Source organism: Dipodomys merriami, unplaced genomic scaffold, assembly GCF_024711535.1.
Source record: "Dipodomys merriami isolate MVZ:Mamm:240054 unplaced genomic scaffold, mDipMer1.0.p SCAF_14, whole genome shotgun sequence".
Classification (NCBI taxonomy): domain Eukaryota; kingdom Metazoa; phylum Chordata; class Mammalia; order Rodentia; family Heteromyidae; genus Dipodomys; species Dipodomys merriami.
In genome coordinates this window covers 38,290,556-38,308,477 of record NW_027202715.1, presented here as the reverse complement: position 1 = coordinate 38,308,477, position 17,922 = coordinate 38,290,556, and the positions used below count along the sequence as shown (strand labels likewise).

Genomic DNA, 17,922 nt, shown 5'->3' with positions numbered 1-17,922 from the left:
AAAATTACTTCACATAATAGCTACTCAGGAGGCTGAGATCTGAGGATCATGGTTCAAAGCCTGTCAGGGCAAGAAAGTTGGTGAGATTCTCCACACAGCCCCCCCACCTTTTGGTGAGATTCTTATTGCAAATAATCACCAGAAAATTGAAAATGGAGGCTCTGTGGATCAACGTGGTAGAGCAGTATCCTTGAACAAAAGAGTTTCAGGGACAGCACCCAGCCAGTCCCCAAGTTCAAGCCCCATGACCAAACAACAACCACAAAAATGACTTATTTTTATTTTAAAGAAAAATTTAGAAAAATGTAGATGGGTAAAAAATGATTATTCATAATTCAATAAGAAAAATTCTAATGGGATTAGAAAAGTTAGTATTAAACCATTATTTTTCATTCAACTGTAAGCATTTATGAGTATTAGTGTCAGTAGCCAGGTACAGTGGCAAAGGCCTATAGTTAAAGCTCCATGGAAGGCTGAGGCAGGAGGAGCCTGGGTGACAGGGAGACCTTATCTCAAAAAAAAAAAAGGGTACCAATTATTCCTGTGTGTGTGTGTGTGTGTGTGTGTGTGTGTGTGTGTGTGTGTGTGTGTGTGTGTGTGTGTGTGTGTGTGTGTGTGTATACCAGTATTTTGGCTTGAACTGAGGTCCTCACTCTGTTCACACTGTTGCTTGACTTTTGGCTTTTTCACTCAAGGCTGGCACTCTACTACGTGAGCTACACTTCCACTTCCCCCTCTTTATTTATTTTTTGTTGGTTGTGGGGCCTGAACTCTGGGCCTGAACACTTTCCCTCAGCTCTTTAGTTCAAGGCTAGCGCTCTACCACTTGAGCCACAGCACCATTTCCGGCCTTTTCTGCTTATGTGATGCTGAGGAGTTGAACCCAGGGCCTCATGTTTGTAAGGCAAGCCCTCTACCACTGAGCCACCTTCCCAACCCTCCCTCTTTATTTTTATTAAACTCACTTTTATTGAATTTCTCTCTCTCTCTTTCTTCCTTCCTTCCTTCCTTCCTTCCTTCCTTTCTTTCTTTCTTTCTTTCTTTCTTTCTTTCTTTCTTTCTTTCTTTCTTTCTTTCTTTCTTTCTTTCTTCCTTTCTTTCTTTCTTTCTTCCTTTCTTTCTTCCTTTCTTTCTTTCTTTCCTTCTTTGTTTTTCATTGGTTGTGGGGCTTGAACTCTGGTCCTGGGCACTGTCCCTGAGCTCTTCAGCTCAAGATGAGCCCTACCACTTGAGCCACAGCGCCACTTCTGGTTTTCTGGTGGTTTATTTGAGGCCTTTCCTGCCTGGGCTGGCTTTGAACTGTGATCCTCAGATCTCAGCCTCCTAGTAGCTAGGATTACAGACATGAGCCACTGGTGCCTGGCTTTAATTTATTTCTATTGTCATGGTTGCATGATATTCTGTCAAATGTTTGTAGTTATTTTTTTTTTTTTTGGGTCCGGTCGTGGGGCCTGAACTCTGGGCCTGGGTGCTGTCCCTCAGCTCTTCAGCTCAAGGCTAGCGCTCTACCACTTGAGCCACAGCGCCACTTCTGGCTTTTTTCTTTTTGCTTATGTGGTGTTGAGGAATTGAACCCAGGGCCTCAGGCATGCAAGGCAAGCACTCTACCACTGAGCCACCTTCTCAGCCCCCTGTACTGTTATTTTTTTTTAAGCCAACAAATAGAACATTCAGATTGTTTTAAGTTTTAAAAATGGTTCTAAATGATATCGCCTAGTATTTGCTGGGCAAGAATTCATTTAGTATCTCTATTGATTATTCTCCTCCTTTGTGGCTAGCATATGATAGTGTTAATGCTCTTGTTACGTGGTGGTTATGTGAAGCTCAGCACAGACAGCACAGTACTTAGAGTAGATACATGTGATACATATTCACTGTTTTGTTACTGCACAGAAAGAACTGTTTTACCCCAAATGTGTTGTAAATTGCAAGCAGATCTTGGGGCATGTTCTTTGAAGAGCTGTAGGATAAAGTAGGGTGGTGGGAAGAGGCATAGGCTGAATGTTTAGTAGTTTCTCTAGTGTCTTTATATCTCCTTGGTTATAGAGTAAGCTCCCAGATATTTTATTTATTTATTTGGCAATATTAAGGTTTGAACTCAAAGTCTTGTGGTTGTTTAGGCAGCCACTCTATCACTTGAGCCACATCCCAAGTCCTCTTTGCTTTTGTTATTTTTTGAATAGGGGTTAACTTTTTGTGTAAGGCCATTCTCAGTGTAGGTAGAGTGACAAGTGCACCACTGTGTCCACCTTTTAATTGGTTGAGATAGGTCAGTAAACTATTTGCCCAGGCTGGCCTCCTTGGTCTATGATCCTCCTAATCTCAGCCTCCCAAGTAGCCAGGACTACAGGAATGAACCACCATGCTCAGTATTTTTTTTTTTTTTAATATAGATAGATGACAGTGGGTGCCCAGCAAAGGCTTGTCATTGTTTCCTGACATCTAAGAACTTGTGTAATGGGTTTCCCATCAGCCCGTGCAGTCATCATGCCCCATTCTTACTGTGTCATGCAGACTGTTAACCGGGAACATGGCTCTCGGTGAAGGGTCTCAACAAGGACAAAGGAAGAGGATCAGTTGTGCTCAGTCTGAAGGGCTACGGGTTACCTTGAGGATATTCTGAGGATGTGGGAAGCTGAGTGTGAAGGAAGCAAGTTCCAGATCAGTTATTTGCTGGTTCTGTAATCTGGCTCCCCTCCCTGTTTCTTGTTTGGTAATTCTGAAGGGGACTGGAGAAGGTCAGGGGAACGATAAAACAGTGCCTTTCCTTTCATTTGCACTTCACTTGCTCTACTTTTCGTATTGCAGGCGCTCATAATTGCTTATTTGTCCCTCTTTCCCACTGAAACAGAAGCTTCCTAAGGGCAAGAGCATTATCCACATTTGCTGAACCCTGAATACATGGGGTTGCACAGAGGAAAAAAAAAAACCAACAACAAAAAACCCAAACAAACCAACCCCCCCCCCCCAAACCCTCAGGACCTGAGTGCAAGCCCTGGTTTGTATTTCATGGCAAGCCATTCAAACACACCTCAGTTTTTCCAGTTGAAAGTTAGGGTATTTTTTTTTTAATGATCAAATAAATCGGAAATATTAAACACCCTGGTATAGAGCCCAATAACTATAGTAGCACGTTTACACAGCACGATGGCCAGGCAGTCATCTAAACTAGCCTTAATTAATTTTCACTACATCCTACAAAATCCCAACTATGGGACCATTCTGTAGATGGTGCAAATTGGAGCGCAAGGGTTAAATAACCCATATGCAGTCAAGACACATTGCTGTCACTTTGTGTCTAAGGTTTCTTTCAAGCTCCCTTTGTGGCGACCCTTCAGGAGGACCAGAAGGGCCCGAGGCCGGCCAGGTCTTTGGCGTGGATGCCCAGGACAGAAAGGGTTACCGGGTGCGAGCGCGCGCGTTATCAGCGGAGATCCGCGGGCCCGCGCGGGGCTCACAAAGCGGCGGGCGGGGTGGCGGGCGCTTCCTCGCCTCCCATTGGAGCACACGTCCCTTCCTGTCACGGCCGGACAGGCCACGCCCCTTGGGCGCTGCCAGAGTGGACGGTTCCAGAGGTATGCTAATGAGGGGCCGGTCGCCGCAGCCCATTGGCCGGCCACGGAGTGTCGGTGAAGTCAGCGCCTAGTCCCAGAAAAACAGAGCGGGGCCGACGGCAGCGTGTAGTGCAAGCGGGGCAGGACGCGCGGAGCCCGCCTGCCGGCCCGCCGGGAACTCGTGAGGTAAGCCCGAGCCGCCCTCCCGCCTGTCCGCCCGCGGGGGGCCGCGGTCGTCCGCGTCGCGGCGACGCTCTCGGGGTGCACCCAGCCGCCCCCCCCCCGCCGCGGCGCCTTTGTTCCACGCTCCGAGGTGGTGCTTTTAAAGGGCCAGCTGTTGGAAGGACTTGGGGGACCCCTCCTTCCCCAGGAGCATCTCCTCGTGGTCACGGCGACAACCGGGGCTCCCCGGGACCGAAGCGTCCCTCCTTGTCTGCTCGGTGGAGCCCCAAGTCCTGTAAGGAAAGTTCCTCAGGATGTGGAGGGGCGGTGGGGGGGGGTTCCCTGTGTCCTTTTATTTATTTTAGGGGGGCGGAGGTGGGGCGGGGCGGGGCGCAGTGCGGCCCGGGCCTCTGCCCGCCGAGCTTGTCTGCGCGCTCCGGGCTGCCTGCAGTCTGGGCGGGCGGAGGAGACCCGAGCTCGGGTGGGTTTGGTGCCGGGAAGTGAAGATAGCGGGGGGGGGGGGGGGACTCCTCTGCCGCCGCCCGAGGAGAAAGCGGGGCGCGCGGCCGGATGGAGCCTCCCAGGTGTGCTCCTTGCTCGGCATCGCCCGGAGCCCCGGGCGGCGGCGGCGGGGGGCGCCGGGGCAGCCGGGGCTGGCGCAGACCCGCCCGCGCCCGCGCATCTCCGGCTGTGTGCGCGCGTGTGTGTCCGGGAGCCCCGTGCCTGCCCGTCCCGCCCGGCCTCCTTCGTCTTCCCGGAGGGGCTGACAGCATCTCTGCCAGGCGGCTCGCCCCCGAGAGCGATGGAAAGCAACTCCTTCTTCCCAATTCCCCGGGCATCCCCGGCTCCTGCCTGGCTGCTGCTTTCCGACGTGGCGGTGGCACGTTCCAGGTAGAGGGGAGAAGAGGCTTCGAATCAGTCTGTTTCTTTCATGGAGGAACGTGCCCTCAGATTTGGCATCCCCGGCCTCCGCTGTCGTAAGATGGCTTTGACATTCATCCCTGCGTGCTTTCTTGGGATAGACAGAATCTATTAAGCCATTCCATGGCTACATAAAAAAAGCACAAGGAATTTCTCGGAGCCAGGCTCGTTTTTATACAGTCCCCGGGTTTCCCCAGCACGTTCTGGCTGAGCCTTTGGATTTTTTTTTTTTTTTTAATTTAAAACACTGAGCGCTGGGATTCTCCCGGTGTCATAAGGCCGACCTCCTGAAATTGCTCGAATTGATTTCACTGTCAGTTCATTTAGCGACATCATGGAACCTACCTGGCATGCCAGGCCTCTGGCTACATCTCCCTATCCACCTCTCACTTGGGTGCCCTTTATCTTTTCTTAAGTGAAGGCCGGCATGCTTGTCTCCATTCTTCCTATGTTTTTGGAGCCCCTCTATTTAGATTCATTGATTTTTTTTTTTAATTGGAAAGGTAGCTTGGTGGTGATGAAGGGTGGGTTAAAAATGGGGAGGGGCAACGGAGGGAAGAGCAGTGTGGAAGAGCAGAAAACACACGTTGGACATTGGGAGACTCCATAGCTTCAGCCATTAGGGAATTAGATGAGGTGGATTGCTGTCTATGGAGTAAGATATGAATATGTTGGCTGTGAAGGGGGAGGGGTAGAGAAGGAAGATGCTGCCAGCAATTTTCTCCCCCATCCTCCTTATGCTGTCTGAAATAACCCAGCCCTGAGGTCTCCCTCATAGCTTAAAGGGAAAGGAGGGAAGGATTGGCCTTGCTGGCACCTGTGTCCTGAGCACTTCTAGAGTAGATGGTTAGGAAAGGATTAGATCTCCTTGGATTGCAGAGAAAGCACATTTCTCAGTTGAAGGACCTATGACACCTGGCTCTGGTGACTCCCTGTTGGGAATTAGCAGCTGAGATGAAGTGCTTTCTACCCTGTGGAATGAAGAGATGGGAGGTCATTGTGGTATTGCATACATACAACACCTTTTCCTCTTTCCCCTTTCCCTCTTCTTACCTGCTTTCATTTGTTGTAGTTAGAGAGTTTCTGTAAACTTTCTAGGTGATTGAGACATTGGTGGGGAGGGGGGATAGAATTATGGGAAAGGATGAGAAGATACTTCTTTACTTAGTTATTTCCCCTCTCCAAAACCAAGTTCAAAACAGCTGAATGGTGGTGTGTTTGTGTGTGTGTGTGTGTGTGTGTGTGTGTGTGTGTGTGTTTGTGTGCATGCCAATACTTGGGCTTGAACTCAGGACCTCATGCTTTCCTTTTCTGCTCAAGGCTGGTGCTCTACCATTTGAGTCACAGCTCTTCTTCCAGCTTTTTACTAATTAATTAGAGTTAAGTGTCTTGTAGACTTTCCTGCCCGTACTGTCTGTGAAATCAGATCCTCAGATCTCAGACTCCTGAGTAGCTAGGATTATAGATGTGAGCCACTAGTACCTGGAATAATGTGGGTTTTATTTGCAGAGAAAGGTCAAGGCCTAGGGGAAAAAAAGAGAAGCATTTACAGTGTTTGTAATCACTTGGTCATCCCAACTTAGCTTTGGGCCTTACCTGGACATTGAAGCTGACTTGCTGTAGATGGCACTCACTGGTAATTTAGGACTTAATTAACCTGCCTTTTTCAAAAATGTGGGTGGAAGAGCTCTGGACCAGAGGCCCATCAGCTGGTTTGGGTCTTGACCACCAGCTTTCTCTGTGCCTTGGGCTAGGTGGCTTCCTCTCTGTGAGCCTGTGTCATTGTCATAAAGCACAGATGTTTTTCTAGGGTTCCCTACAGTATTCTTCCTACTAGATTCACAAATACATTGATTCATAAGTTGTGATGGCATTTTTACATTATTTCCTGTTTGCTAACGTAATCTTAAATTCACAGTATTAAACAATGGCATAGAAGAAGCATTCTAGAATTTAGTCTGCTGTTAGATTCAGAGCTACCTTTTCTTTGATTAGTTTGATATGTTGGTTTGACTGTATGTAAATAATTCAGAACTTGGATGGCCCAGAGAGGCACAGACTTCAGAGCCATTGGTTGGGATGTGAAGGTGGAATGACAGGTTGCTGAGGAAAGGCAGTTTCTATAATTCATTTGTTTCCAGTATATGTGTCACTTACTGTATTATTTATGATCATACAGGTGAATGTTTCAATGTTAAGATCACAGGAGACCTCTGTGATTGACTGATAGAGTTCCTGTCACTGAAGAATTTGAGGCATTGAGAGGGTTGGCCGTTTGCCTGAGGTCACACAGCCAGCAGATGCAGAGCAAGGGAAGCAACTCTGAAGGATAGACTCTGTGTTCTGGATATGTTTCTTAAGCACTCTTTTCCTCAGAGAGGAATCCCGTATGGGGAGGAGAAAAGTGAGAAAGATATAGGGAGCAGAGGAAGGGAAGGCTGGAGATTCCAGAACTCTAATCTTTAGAGAAAAGAGAAAGTAGGAGGTTTGAGACAAGTCCCATGGGGAAGGGGAAAATAACCTAGAACCAAGTAGGAGAGGAGAAAGGGATGGAGCTTGAAAGGGAGACTCTGTTATCTTCAAAAGAGCAGACATTTCTTCTTCTTCTTCTTCTTCTTCTTCTTCTTCTTCTTCTTCTTCTTCTTCTTCTTCTTCTTCTTCTTCTTCTTCTTCTTCTTCTTCTTCTCCTCCTCCTCCTCCTCCTCCTCCTCCTCCTCCTCCTCCTCCTCCTCCTCCTCCTCTTCCTCCCCCTCCCCCTCCCCCTCCCCCTCCCCCCTCCTCCCCCTCCCCCCTCCTCCTCCTCCTCCTCCTCCTCTCCTCCTCCTCTTCTCCTTCTCCTTCTCCTTCTCCTTCTCCTCCTTCTCCTTCTCCTTCTCCTTCTCCTCCTTCTCCTTCTCCTTCTCCTCCTTCTCCTTCTCCTTCTCCTTCTCCTTCTCCTTCTCCTTCTCCTTCTCCTTCTCCTTCTCCTTCTCCTTCTCCTTCTCCTTCTCCTTCTCCTTCTCCTTCTCCTTCTCCTTCTCCTTCTTCTTCTTCTTCTTCTTCTTCTTCTTCTTCTTCTTCTTTTGGTCAGTTGTGGGGCTTGAAGTCAGGGTCTAGGCATTATCCCTGAGATCTTTTGCTCAAGGCTAGTGCTCTACCACTTTGAGCCAAAGCACCACTTTCAGTTTTCTGGTGGTTAATTGGAGACAAGAATCTCATAGACTTTCCTGTCTAGGCTGGCTTTGAATTGCTGTCCTCAGATCTCAGCTTCCATAGTTGCTAGGATTACAGACATGAGCCACCAATGCCCGGCAAAGAGCAGAACATTTCTATGCTCTTGGAATAAAATATGGAGCACACCAAGTATGGTGGATGATGGTGGATTGAGAGTTCTCTGTGCTGATTTGGAATCTCTTTGGGAGAATCTTCCTGTTTTCCATCAGACTACAGAGTGTAGTGTGTAGAGGCTGCTTGGTTCAGGGCCAGGCAAGGCCCATAGCTACAATAGGGCATACAGGACTTGAACACGTGGGAAGTCAGGTGTGCTGTGCTGGTGGTGATGATGAAGTAGGGCCCAATTCTGCTGAGTCCCAGTTTATTTTTTTAATGCAAACCTAAAGAAAAGATTTCCATGGATTTTTTAAATTCAAGCAGTGTTTTGTCCTCTGACTTTTATTAAACACATTATGAGAGCATTTTATGTGCTCCCTTTTTAGAGGAGAAACTTGGAGATGACTGAATTACTAAAGCATAGCTCATCTGGGGGAACTGCTGGCCTGTGACCTTCTCTAAGCCTCAAAAAGTTTCAGTGAGCAATTAAAGAGCTGTGAACAGTGGTTAACCAGAGCATTAACCATGCAAAGGCAAGGATAAAAGATGGTAATACTTTGAAGTCTATGGCCCAAGCCAGTAGCTAGCCATGAACAGTATAATTTTCTTGGCTAGCTCTTCAGGTCCTAGGAAATATCTGTGGCCTTTTAGTGGTTCTGACTTTCTGGGCATGGTTAGTCATGCCGTGTAGCCCTGTATCTTGCTATGCCATCCTTTTCTTTATTTCTCCTGTTGTATCTTTCTTCTTGCCTTCCTCCTTCATCTTTTTTTTTTGTAACTCTAAATAATAAAGCTTTGTAGTCTGCTTTAATACGTTTATTGTGTCATTAAAATTTCATGTTCTCTGTTCTTAATTAAACCAGTTGAGTTTAGTCTTTTTGAATGTGTATGTGTTTTACACACAAAACAAAAAACAAATCCAATTAAGTTGCTTTTTACTTCTGTGTGGCCTTCTATTGATTTTTTCCCCCTTCTCTTCTGTGGTCAGCAGTGGCTCTTTATAGAAAAAAAAATTACCAGGTCTCTGTCATGTGGTTATTGTTTTAAAAAACAAAAAACAGCTATAACAGAAAAGGTTACCACCCTTGTATTGTGAACACAAGGGACACCCTCTCCCAAGAGATGTGTCCTGTTTCTTGACTTCCTTCCATGGAAAGTTTGTCTTTATTGTGTTCTCTAACCAGGCATATACTGTAAGGGTGGGGGTGCAGATGGTGGAGGTGGGGCTCTTGTCATTCTGGTAATGTTTTGAGGGGTGAAGCTGACAGGATATAGCCAGGAGAGTACATACAGGACAGATTTACTATTGCTGGTTTACTCTGTTTCCCCAGGCTATGCTAACCCAACAGTCTGTAGTAGGACCCAGACCTCTGTGGAAAACAATGAGATGCTTGTCATCTTTCAGAATGTTGGGTAGGACCTGTACCCACTTTAGGGAGGTAGGCATCCACCAACAGTTCTAGAAGCTTTGCTTGAGGTATGATGCATAGCTTCATAATTTCCTTATGTCTCAGATTAATTATAGAGAAGGATTGAGTCTTGATGCTCAGTGGTCAATATTTAAAGTGGGCCTTGCTGGTAAGAAAGCATCTTAAAGTCAGGTGTGATGGCACATACCTATAATCACAGATACTTGGGAAACAGAGATAGGAGGGTTGTTAGTTTGGGCAGACAGAAGACCCTATCTTAAAAAGTAAAAAACAAAAGATCTGGAGGTGTGAGTGAGCCCTGAATTCAGTCTCCAGCACTGGCTGCCAAACAACAAAAAATGGTACCTTGAAGTCTCCTGTGTGTATATGTGTGTGTGTGTGTGTGTGTGTGTGTGTGTGTGTGTGTGTGTGTGTGTGTGTCTTGAAGTCTCCAGTGTGTGTGTGTGTGTTATTGGGGGTTGATGTCAGGGTCTTGTGGTTGCTAGGCAGGCACTCTACCACTTGAGCCACACTCCAGTCTCTTTTTACTTTGGTTATTTTCATGGTAGTATCTCACTTTATGCTGGAACTGGCCTACCTACCTGTTTTTCCCAATGCACTGGAAATGACAGATGTGTGTTACTGCCCCCAGCCATTGTGCTTCCTCTATAGGTGGGATAACAGACTTATGCCACTGTGCCAGTGATTGGTTGAGGTGGAGTCTTACAAACTTTTATGCCTGGACTAGCTTCTAACAGTGATCCCTGATCTGTGCCTCCCAACTAGTTGGGATTATAGGCTTGAGCCACCTGGCAGTTTCCAGCTTTTATATGAAAAATCTACAGGTTTTATATTTAGCTCTGTAACGTATCTGTGCTGGTTTTAATATAAAACCATTCATCGTTTTACTGTTGAATTACAGCTGATTGTCCAGTAAAATGCTGTGTTTCTCTTGGGCCCTTCTCCAGTTTGGAGAAGCAAGGAGAGGGGCAGGCCTCAGACCTGCAGGGATGGTAGTAGTGAGACTCCTCCAGCCATACTTGCTGTCTGCCAAAGTACTAAACACCAGGTTCTTCTCTTTCTCTTTCCTTCATCAAAGGGAACACCTCCCTTCCCCCTCCTCCTGGCTCCCTGGCATCTGAAAAACGCTCACTATCTGTCTCTGTTCTTGCTGGTTCTCTTGTCTGTTTCCTCCCTCACAGGTGCGATTGGAGAGGAGAGGGAAATATCTGTGTTTCATCTTATTTTAAACTAAATTTTAATTGCGTCAGCGTTTTATATCTACCTACATATATCCAGGTTTTTTTTTTTTTTTTTTTCAGTCTTGGGGCTTGAACTCTGGGCCTGAACACTGTCCCTCAGCTCTTCATCTCAAGGCTAGTACTCTACCACTTGAGCCACTGCACCACTTCTGGTTTTCTGAGTGGTTTATTGGAGATAAGAGTCTGACCTTTCCTGCCTGGGCTGGCTTTGAACCATGATCCTCAGATCTCAGCCTCCTGAGTAGCTAGGATTACAGGCGTGAGCCACTGGCGCCCAGCCATATATCCAGTTTTAAGTCAACCTATGAGAAAGACTAATACAGAGGTCATGTCACTCCTCTCCTTCTTGGTGACCCTTTTTCCCCAATTCAGTCATTGAATGCAATTTTCTCTTGCTGAGGAACAAAGTCCCACAACTCAGTGGTTTACAGCAAGTTTTGGGTTTAAGAGTTAGAAAAGGGTCTCACTGGACTAAAATAAAGGTTTTAGCAGGGTAACTGTGTTTGCTTCTAGGAAGAGCCTGTTTTCCTCGTTCATTCTATCTTTTAGAGGCTGCTTTCATCCTTGGCTCACAGTCTTCCATTTTCAGAGCCAGCAGTGTGGGTGGAGTCCTCCCCTGGCTTCTTAACTCTGGCTTTCCATAGTTTTTTTTTTTTTTTTTTTGGTCATTCTTGGGGCTTGCACTCTGGACTTTAGTGCTGTTCTTGCGCTCTTCAGCTCAAGGCTAGTACTCTACCACTTGAGCCACAGTGCCACTTCCAGTTTCTCGTGGTTAATTGGAAATAAGAGTCTTATGGGGACTTTCTTGCCTGGGCTTTGAACCTTGATCCTCAGAGCTCAGCTTCCTGAGTAGTAGGATTACAGGCATGAGCCATCAGCACTTGACTAGTTCATTTCTATCTAGATCTCTTCTTCCCTCTTCTACGTTTAGGACCATGTGATTATATTGGGCCACCTAGATAATTTAAGATAGTCTTCCTATTTTAAGATCTGTTGATTAGCAACCTTAATTCCATCTGTATACTTCCAAACCTTCTAGCTGTTCTTCCTGATATTGCTAACATATTTACAAATTGCCTGCAAACTACCTTCTCCTTATACTTCCTTTTAATATGGCTATATCTCAATTTTTAGTTATATGATACTTGCATTATTTTGATCATATAAATAGTGTTTATGGCTGAGTAATATTATAATGATATTTCCTTTCTCATATAATTTTTGAATTAATGGCTTTTTTATAATTTTTATTAATTCTCAAAGTCTGATAGCTTGCTTATTTATTTATTTATTTATTTACCAGTCATGGAGCTTGAACTCAGGGCCTGGGCACTGCCCCTGAGCTTTTTTTGCTCAAAGCTAGTGCTCTACTACTTGAGCCACAGTGCCACTTCTGGCTTTTTCTGTTTATGTAATACTGAAGAACAGAACCCAGGGCCTCATGAATGCTAGGAAAACACTCTACCATTGAGCTACATTTCCAGCCCTTATGATAGCATTTTAAAATATCTTATTTTATAACATGTGTTTGTTTATATTTTACATTTCTTCTCTTAGAGAAGTCTGTAAGGAGGCCTTCTCCTGCTTTTGCCTCTTTGGGTGGTATGGCTTATGTTGGGAATTCCCTCACCTTGCCCTGAGTTGTATCCTCTGTTTCCTTGATTTTGGTTTATTCCTTTATGAGTTTCTGGGAGAAGGTCTTACACACCAGAAATGGGCTTAGTCTACCCTCATGCTTGAGTGGTGGTTGGGGAATAAGGACTTTTGGGTTGAAAGCCATTTTTCCTTATAGTCTTGAAGGCATTACTCATTGTCCTCAGATTTCAGTATTCATGCCCAAAATTTGGATGCTGTTCTAATTTATGGTCATTTATGGATAGCTTGTTTTCTCATGAAAGATTTTAGGAACACCTCTTGTTTTCTATGTTTGTAATTCCTTTGCTTTTTTTTTTTTGGCGGTCATGGGTCCTCAACTTTGGGCCTAGGAGCTGTCCCTCAGCTTTTCAGCTCAAGGCTAGCGCTCTACCACTTGATCCACAGTGCCACTTTGGGCTTTTTCTGCTTATGTGGTGCTGAGGAATCAAATCCAGGGCCTAATGCATGCAAGGCAAGCACTCTACCACTGAGCCACCTTCTCAGCCCCCTTTGCTTTTTTTTTGTAATCACATTTGTTATTTTTATCTTTAGCTAGTTGTACAAAGAAGTTTCATTTCATTAAGTCAACTTATAAGTATGTGCATCTTGATCAATGTCACCCGGTTTCCTTTGCTTTGAAACATTGTTGGTCTGGTCTTTAATATGCCCTCTTGATCTAAAGACTCCCTTCAGGTTTGGGAAATTATCTTACATGTGACTATTTAATAGTTTAAATTTCTCCATTTTTTAGACCTCTTGGATTGAATTTATAATTTTGATATCTTTTTATCTCCAATATTCCTTTATATTTATTTTTTTGGGTGTACTTTAGCTTTATCTTCTACCCTTTTCAATTTCTTAACTTCTGCTCTCTTGTTTTTACATGAAACATGTATATATGTACATTTTGTAAGAACTCCCTAATTCTTTGAACATGAATGCCCTTTCCCTCCCTCCCTCCCTCCCTTCCTTCCTTCTTCCTCCCTTCCTTCCTCTCTTGCTCTCTTTTTCTCTTGCTCTTTCTTGCCTGCTCACCTGCTTGCTTACTCACCTGCTTGCTTGCTCACCTGCTTGCTTGCTTGCTCTCTTTCTTTTTCTTTCTCTCTTTTTCTTTTGTTTCTTTTCTTCTCTTCCCTCTTTCTCTCTCTCTCTGTCCCTCTCCTCCCTCATTTGTTTTTGAGATGTCTTGTTATATACCCCAGCCTAACTTTAAGCTCTCCATTGTCCTGTCTTATCTCTCCAGTATGTTGGGATTATAGGCATGTACAAACATGCTTGATATGCTTTTTCATTTTTTGAGTTTTTCTTGTTTGCTTCATTGTCCTCTTTTTTTTTTTTTTCTTTTTCTTTGCCAGTCCTGGAGCTTGGACTCTGGGCCTGGGCACTGCCCCTGAGCTACTTTTTCTCAAGGCTAGCACTCTACCACTTGAGCCACAATGCCACTTCTTGCTTTTTCTGTGTATGTGGTACTGAGGCTAACCTAGGGCTTCAGGCATGCTAGGCAAGCACTCTATCACTAAGCCACAGGCCTAGCCCTGTCCTCTTTTTTTCTTATTTTGGTTACTGTATTTCCCACTAGTGATATCCTAGTCTGTTCTTTTATATTTTAAGGCTGAACACAAATGCTGATTAGGACATACATGGAAGGAGATTGTTAATTTCCTTGTATGGTCATTCAGTAAAGATCACCTTCTCTCCCTCTTAACACTGGAGAAACCTAGATATCAGTACATCTTTGGCACTTTTCCTGGAGGTTTTTCTAGAGAAAATTTTGTGTGGGGGGTGGGGGGGGAAGGGAAGGGAGGGCCAGAGGGTGGGTGTGGAGGTAGGATTGCCTGGGGGTGGATGGAGTGTGTAACAGCTATAGGGGAAAGGAAACTGCTGGTGACCTGCCTGCTCTGCAGTTTTACTCAGTTCTTTTGTTTGCCTCCCTTCCTCCCTGCATCCTTAAGGTTGTCTGACCTGAGGTTCTGCTGAAAGTAGTCTGGTATGGACCTCCACTTTATGCTGGCTGGGGGAGGGACTTCAAGATGGACAGATTGCAGAAGGAAACTTAGATTTGATTGTTCCTTGCCTTGACTTTCAGAAAACAGGCTTAACTCTTTTTTAGGCCTATCCTGCTTCTGTACTTGGAGTCCTTAACACCTCTAGGTTCTGAGCCTTCTCTGCGTCCTCCACGGGCTAGCCATTTGTTTAGTATTTCTTTTTCCAGCTAGCACTTAACAGAGCTGACAAGTCAGGAACCTGTCATCTTGGTGAGGAGGCCAGCTCTGTCTCCCAGAGTTCTGTTGACATATTGCAGGGACTGTTGTCTCCTTTCAATTAAGAAACAATTTTTATTTATTTATTTAGCCAGGGCTGGAGTTTGAACTCAGGGCCTTGCCCTTGTTAGACTTGTTGACTTGGTGCTCTTCCATCTAAGCCATACCTCCACTCTCCCTTGCTTTCTTTTTTTGATGTTCCTAGGAGAGAGGAGAGATAAACACAGTATTCAGCCCTCTAATTTGATCAGAAGTGTTTTTAACTTTCTATCTGAGGCCTTGAAGTTATGCCTGATATATAGGCTATATACTCAAGAAATTTAAAAAGAAATGTGGTGTTGGAAATGAACCCAGGGACCATAGACATGCTAGATGTATACTTTACCACTCTGCTGAGATCTTTGCTAAATTGTGGAATACATGTTGTAACATGAAACGCATACACTCTTAAATTCCATTGTTTATTTTGAGATATACACAATCACAGGCAGCAGATCCTGCCTTGTTTCCCTTTGTGGTATAGGAGAATCCCTGGCAGACCGCATCATAGATGGTTGGGTTCAGGAGTGATGAGGCCCACAGGCTATATCCAGCCCTATCACTAACTATATGGTTCACTTGGAGAAGTTCCTCAAATCTGTCCAGGTCTGTTTCCTTAGCCTTAAAATGAAGTGTTGGTCAAGGTGTGATTCAGCTTTTTGCATTGAGTCATTGCTGCTGTGTGTAGAGCTCAGTATTAGGATCCTCCTAGGAGTCACTTCTAAGGTAGCCAGTCAATGGTTTATATTTCTTTCTCCTGAGTTTGGTTCAGTTTCTTGTACAGAGTAAGCTTTCTGCATATTTGATCTCTTGCTTTTTCTCTTAGTTTTTCTATACTAGACTTACTGTAAGGACTGCCTCATAGTTAATTTATACCTACAAAGTCTCCCATGATCCTCAGTATATAACAAGTATATAATAAATTGTTGGATTTTTCCACAAAGGAGCACACATGAAACTCAAGAGATTGCTCAGAGAATAAGGCCTAAATGTTGCACACTTTCTTTGCCATTCATAGAGACCTGAGGTTCAGGTATATTGGTACAAAGGTCATTGGAGGTAACAGTTCAAGATTGCAACCCTGACCCTAAAGAGTTGTTTTCCCCAAACAAGTCATAGTCAGGCACTTGTTTAATAGGTCTTATACTGTTACAAATTAAGATTCGATTGATTTTACCTGTGAAAATGAATCACAGATAAAATGCTGCCTTTAAAGTGTTTAATAACACTTCACTGATTTTTATTCCTTAGTTTGATTTCCCCAAACCTCTCAGCATATGTGCCAGAGCTACTAAATGGAAGTTAAGAGGCTAGATTTAGGCCAGTAAGAGACCTTTCTATGGTGAGCAGGCCCATGGGGAGACCTGGAGCTCCTTGTTAAGCCATGGCTTTGTGCCCACCTGCCAGAGAGGCTAGAGAATCAATGCCTATGTGGGAGAAGAAGCACTGTTGGAGCATCTGAAAGTGCTCTGCTTTTGATTTGCTTAGCAATTAGTTATTGAGCACCAGCCATTAGCCATAGTCTAGGCTAGGCTCTAGGAATATATGGTAAACAAAGAGAAATGGAATCTACTGTCTTCCTGCCCTCCAGGGTCTAGAGCCAAGCTTCCCATTGTGGTAGCCAGTGACTACATGTGGCTATTTAAGTTAATTTAAGTGGGATACATTACTAAATTTGAGTTTTCAGTGACATGTGCCATATTTTAAATGCTGAATGTCTGTGTCCTCAGTTACTGCCCTGTGGACAGCACAGATCTGGAATATTTCCCTCATTTTGGGTAGTTCTGTCAGGCAAGCTAGACTACACAACTACGACTGGATTCTACACCACACATCTGTCCCTGCATTTAGCCTTGTTCCACAGAAGAGCCATTTGCTTGGTTACATGGTTAGATAATTAAGCAGGGGATAGATCTCCCCTCTTCTTGGAGTGATATGGGGGTGTATAGTGACAGGGTGTGTGGTTTCTGCTCTGAGCCTGCCTGGTTCAAATCCTAATGCTGTTACTTCCTACATCCTACTTTTGTTGTTGTTGTTGTTTTGTTTTGTTTTTTTATCAGTCATGGGGCTTGAACTCTGGGCCTCGGCACTGCCCTTGAGCTCTTCAGTTCAAGGTGAGCACTCTATCACTTGAGCCACAGTACTGCTTCCCTATATCCTACTTGAGTATTAGAGCTCTATGCTTTAGTTGCTTCCCCTGTGAAATGCAAAATGTGGGTTAATGATCCAAAAATTCAAGTCTTAGAATGGTGCCCAGCATTAAGCAATCACTCAGTAAATGCTGGTCACTGTGATTAAAAATGAAATAGGGACAAAAGTTATTGGTAGATCCAAGGAGGCATTTTCTACCAGGAGACTATAAAGTAGAAAAAGAATATTGGCAGGTGATGTTGTGTTTGTAGAGTTGGATGGCCACCTGGAGAGGAACAAAACTGAATACTTCTAAGGCAGAGGCTGCTTTGGTTATGTGAGCTGATGTGTAAATGCCATCATATTCACAAAATCATCTGTGTACCTATATTGGTCATTGGTACTATGATCAATCCTTTCTTCCTGGTTTGTCTCTTCCTAAGCTGACTCATTTTCCTGTCCTTAAACACCCCTTCCCCAACTATATATCTTCTGGAAGGTATGGGGTCACAGACATTTACTATCACTCATGTGGAACAGAGGGATATACCAGGAGTTAAGAAGACAGAGGCAGAAGTTGGGTCATCTAGTTAGCAGTTAGGGCTTGGTCTTTCCATGATGTCATTCCTACTGTTGTTCTATCTTGACAGTAGCACAATGTTCTAGGAGTGCCTTGGTGTTTGTGCTGGATGAGGAGAAAGAAAGATATGATGTTGACCTCAGAAATGGGAAGATGTGAACTTGACAGGGAGCTCTGCTTACATATGGAACTTTTGTGTAAGGACTACTTTAAGAGCCATGTGTGCTAGTACACGCCTGTAATTCCAGATCCAGAGGCAGAAACAGGAGGACTGCAAATTCCAGGCCACTCTGAGCTAACTAGTAGTAAGTCTCTCACAAATCTAAAATAATAAAAAATGTTTTACTAGCAGTTACAAGTCTCATTTTATTCATTAAGCACAAATAGGTAAGGGCATTGGTATAGGTCCCTGCCTTCTCAAAATTTGTTTCTTCATTAACACAGAGAGAGCAGGACTTACATCTTTTGTATTAGGAAGTCAGCAGTGTGTTTCAAGTGATGAAGTAGGAAGGCTCTATTTAGTTTAGGGAAGTGCAGGTGATGAGGGTACTCTAGGGTACCCACACAGGACCAGACATCTAGAAATGGCTGATCCAGGACAGACCAGAGAGGAGACTATTCCTGGCAACTGGATTCTCAGTGCAGCACAGGAATACAGGT

At 44.6% G+C, this 17,922-nt stretch overlaps 1 protein-coding gene across 32 annotated transcripts in view; it reads left to right on the top strand.

Moving 5' to 3' along the window:
- Positions 1-3,632: 3,632 nt before the first annotated feature.
- LOC138826163 (sorbin and SH3 domain-containing protein 1) overlaps positions 3,633-17,922 on the top strand; it is a 238,335-nt gene continuing 224,045 nt past the window's right edge. For 16 of the 32 annotated variants that reach the window (XM_070021276.1, XM_070021271.1, XM_070021283.1 and 13 more), the window contains exon 1: positions 3,633-3,740. The gene's annotated coding sequence lies outside the window, so the exon portion shown is untranslated. The remainder of the gene's footprint in view (positions 3,741-17,922) is intronic. The other 16 variants (XM_070021285.1, XM_070021294.1, XM_070021284.1 and 13 more) reach the window with 2 other exon arrangements.